We start from the raw sequence: 4,774 nt of genomic DNA on the forward strand, positions 1-4,774 counted from the left end.
CCTGATCCTCCCAGCCAGTGTTTGGGGTCTGAGATTCAAATGCTGCTTCCAGCCTCAGGGCTTTGGGCGGGGGCAGGGCTGCTATTCAGTGTGAGATTAAATTCAGATGCTCAGGTGAGGGCAGGGCTGCCTCTCAGGCTCAGTTCTCTCAGGGAGTTTATGCACAGACCTTCAACAATGGATCCAGGCTCCTGCCTGCTTGGGGAGCCCTGGTCTGCCGCTGCCCCTCAGCTTCCGTCTCCCGAGGGGGCCCGAGCCATGGGGGCACCCCACTCCCCCCTCGACCCACCAAAGGGACTCTCTCACAGACCCCCGTCACCTGTGGGTGGAGGTACTTGTGCGGCCGCTGGAGATCCCGTCCCTGAAGCCCGCTCGGATCTGTTCCTCTCGGTGCCGCGGCCACGGCAGGGCTGTACTCAGCTCCCAGTCCCGGCGCCCAGTCCGCAGCACGAAGGACCTTTCACGAGAGGTTTGCAGGTCTCTCCGGAACAGAAATCTCCCTCGCTCCAATGTTCTGTGGCCTCTGGGTGCAGAATTCGCCGTGAGTTACTTCTTTGTAGTTGTTCTATGGGTTGTGGGTTCGGAGCTATGTGTATGTGCGTCTTTCTACTACGCCATCTTGGCTCCGCCCCAAGAAAATTATTTAATACTTGAGTGTCAGCTTCCAAAATTGTGACTGAGCCACTAATTTGAATCCATATTCTGCCACTTACTACTTGTATAACTTTGGGCAAGTAACTTCACCTTCCCCAACCCCAACGATCCTCATCCACAAAATAAAGGGGTTCACAATATATTACAATAATCTTTCCAACTTTAAACCAATTACACTTCAAAGAGTTGGTGGCAAGGACTATGCTCGGAGATAGATACAGGGATGAAGATCCCTACTATTCAATCAAATCAGTGCCATTTCTGAAACTTAAAGTCATAGAGATTTGCCTGGACTACTGAGATAGTATGTGTCTTCAGTAGGATCATACAATGTTACAGAAGATTTACTGGATTTAACCTCCAGTCTTCTTGACTTTGAGAAGGGCTTTCTAGCCAAAATGACGAACTCCTTATTCTTGAGTGATATGTTTTAAATTCCAAGGCCACAAAGAGACTTACTTGATTCAGAAGAAGATATTGTAAGCTTTCTTTTTTAACACCTTCTCCACCATTTACAGCCAAGGAAGTACTTGATTTACTGACCCATGCACGTCATTAATTGTCTTTACTATTTCAATAGTCCCTTTATTGACCTAGAGTAATATTCACTGTGGTAAATACTTGGAGGTACACAGAATCCCGTGATTTATGATGAAAATTAGGGGGAAAAATGGACCTGAGAGATAACCTTGTCTACCCCCTTTTACAGATGAAGAAAGAGAGGTAGGTTAATTCTATAAGCAGCATAGATTTGAATCTGTGCTTTCTGATTACCACTCCAATTCTATTTTTCCCATCTCATGTTGGGAGTGAGTGTTGCTGATATCAGGGAAATCATGATCTCACAATTTAGAAGCAGAAATGAATGCAGTTCTGATCAAGTCTTTGAGTGATATTAGCTGTGATCTGCCTTGGGAATAAGGATACAACTTAAACTTTGACTGAGAATGGTACTTGTTTATTCTCTATAATGAAATGGAACAGAGAGAACTCAGGTTTTGGAGCCAAGGACCAGGACTGGAATACTAGCTGTATTTCTTGCTGTTTGACTAAATGCAAGTAATTTAATTTTCTGTGACTCAGTTTCTTCATCTGTAAATTTATGATGGTGATTAAATGTCTAAGGATACTGATAGCCATAAATATGTTATTTAATCGGGTATAAAACTGACAAGAATATGGAGAAATCATCTTTTTTATACAAGATTTATGCACTAGAGACTTCATTTTATCCAAGATGAAAAGACACTAGATAAGAAAAATAAATGGCTACATTTAATGTGACGATTTCTTCTCTGCATATGTGTCCTAAGCTAATTTAAAAGAAATATGCTTTTATTAATATTTAGTTTTTAAATTTCCCAAATTTTCCCCCTTCTAAAGATCCCTCCCAAATAACAAAGATTTTTTTGAGAAAAAGAAAAGAAAACAAAATCAGTTAAAAAATAAAAACAAGCAATGAACAGTTTGAAAAATAGTTTGAAAATTTATTACACGTTCCAAATCCATGGATCTCCCATCTCTAAAAAGCAATGGGTAGAGATATTTTCTTCTTTGTTCTTTTTCACATTTCTTCCTTAGAATCAATTTTGCTACATATTTTGATTATATCATAGAGGTTTTTTTTTTCATTTACATTGCTGCAGTCACAAAATGTGTCATTTTCTTGGCTCTGCTCACTTTATATTACATCTTTTTATTGATATCTTTCCATACATCTCTGTATCTATTCTTAGCCATATTTATGTTGTATTTAGGTCCTTACTAGGCCAGCCAGTCTGAAAATGCAAATGAAATGACGTTTATATTAAACAATAAATAGCAAAACAAGAATTTCATGAGTAATTTAAAAATATATCAGAATAGAGAAGTAATATTTAAAAGATGAAGTGTTCAAGAAAAGAAAAAGTATTATCAATAACATAAATCCATCATTAATAATGTTAATGTCAGTGTGGTTTGATGATTAGAGAACTGGCCTGTTACTGAGACATACCGTGACTCTAGACAAGTCACCTGACTTCCCAATACTCTGGCAATTCTCAAAGAATATGAGGCGTACATCGGATGTCAGTCTTTGCTGGTCACACACACACACACACACACACACACACACACACACACACACACACACACACACACACACACACACACCCCTAAGGTCTGCACTCTGGAATAACAATCAATTTACACTTCCTATATCTTCTTCCTACATAGGTTTGTATCTTTTTTCTTCCTTTAAAATGTGAGTTCTTTGGGGCCAGTATTGCAAGGGTGGGATTATATGCCTGAAATATACTAAGTTGTTCCAAAGTCTTTATTGTTCGAGTTTTCCTTATGCCAGTGAAAGCAGAGGTTTATTCCAGAAACGAAGGGCAAAAACTAGTTTAGGTGTGCTACTTCCTTTCCAATTATGATATTTCCTTATTTACAATTAATTCAAAGGAATCTTGTTTTTTTCAGAATAAGAGAGAAGAGATTCAGATGGTGCTGTGTAATAACCTGCCAACATCTATCATATCTGAAGTCTTAACAGAATGTTCTTATTCTCCGACTTGTTTTTTTTCTGGAAGTGGATTATGCCCCACAGAACTGCTACATCTGAATCGTCATCATTAAAATAAAAAGTACAATTGCATGCTCAAGGTGTTTCACAACACGGTCTTGAATTAGGGTTCAAGCCCAAAAGATGGCTAAAGACAATCATTCTGAAGTCACGGAGTTCATTCTTTTGGGCCTTACAACCTGTCCAGAGCTGCAGGTTGCAGTGTTTATCATATTTCTCATCATCTATTCCATTAGTATTGTGGGAAATCTTGGCCTGATCCTACTAATCTAATTCAGTTCTCACCTTCACATACCCATGTACTTCTTCTTCAACCATTTGGCCTTTGTGGATTTTTCTGTTACTTCTGCCATTACCCCTAACATGCTCATCAACTTCGTTCAGGAAACCAATGTTATTTCTTTTCATGCATGTGCTATCCAGGTGTATTGCTTTGTTTCATTTGTAAACATTGAGATGTTTCTCTTGGCTGTGATGGCCTATGATCGTTACGTGGCCATTGGAAACCCCCTGCTCTACACTGTTGCAATGTCTCACAGGCTCTGTGTGCAGCTCGTAGCTGTTCCTTACATATATTGCTTCACTGCGGCACTTTTTAACAGCATCATCACATTCCGTTTTTCTTATTGTGCTTCAAATGTCATTAATCACTTCTCCTGTGATGACATTCCTCTCCTAGCCCTCTCCTGCTCAGACACTCATGTCAAAGAAATGTTGATATTTGCCTTTGCCGGATTTGACATGATCGCTTCATTATTGATTGTCATTATCTCTTATTTCTTCATCATTACTGCCATCTTGCAGATCCTCTCAACAGAGGGCAGACTCAAGGCCTTCTCCACCTGTGGTTCTCACATGGTGGCTGTCACCATTTTCTATGGCACACTGATCTTTATGTATTTGCAGCCACACTCTAACCATTCACTGGATACAGATAAAATGTCATCATTGTTTTCTACCATAGTGTTCCCTATGTTGAACTCCCTTATTTACAGCCTGAGGAAAAAGGATGTGAAAGAAGTTCTCAGGAAAGGGCTACGAAATAGCTGGGTAGTTGTTCACTTAAGACCCTTAGGCAAATGACTCAACTCATACAGCAGCAGAAAACAGCCGAATATTCTTAATTACTGTGTTTAGAATGTAGAATGTACTTTTGTTTTTAGTAGGTAGAACAATATTTGTTGAGCACCTGCCATAAGCAAGACAGTGTGACACTACTTTCCACATACACACACACATACACACAAAGATATAGCAATTTTTTCTATATGTCCTTGAGATAAGCATTTTTGTAATTCCTCAGCAAAATGTTAATCTCCATCCTTAATTTTCTATTCTGCTGTTTTCTTCTGTCCAAATTTTAAGACCTCTGTGCATTCAACGAATTTTAGAAAGAGCAAGACAGCACAGTAAATAATGTTTCATCCCTGGAATCAGGAGGACTCACCTTCCTCAGTTGAAATCTGGCCTCAGACACTCACTGTGTCTCGCTTGGTCAATCACTTAACTGGTTTCTTCAGTTTCATATTCTGTAAATGAGCTAGAGAACGGAAT

At 39.5% G+C, this 4,774-nt stretch overlaps 1 pseudogene; it reads left to right on the forward strand.

Moving 5' to 3' along the window:
* The first annotated feature begins 3,343 nt into the window (after positions 1–3,343).
* LOC140523451 (olfactory receptor 8U3-like) lies at positions 3,344–4,303 on the forward strand (annotated as a pseudogene).
* Positions 4,304–4,774: the final 471 nt, after the last annotated feature.

Source organism: Notamacropus eugenii, chromosome 2 (assembly GCF_028372415.1).
Source record: "Notamacropus eugenii isolate mMacEug1 chromosome 2, mMacEug1.pri_v2, whole genome shotgun sequence".
NCBI classification, from domain to species: domain Eukaryota; kingdom Metazoa; phylum Chordata; class Mammalia; order Diprotodontia; family Macropodidae; genus Notamacropus; species Notamacropus eugenii.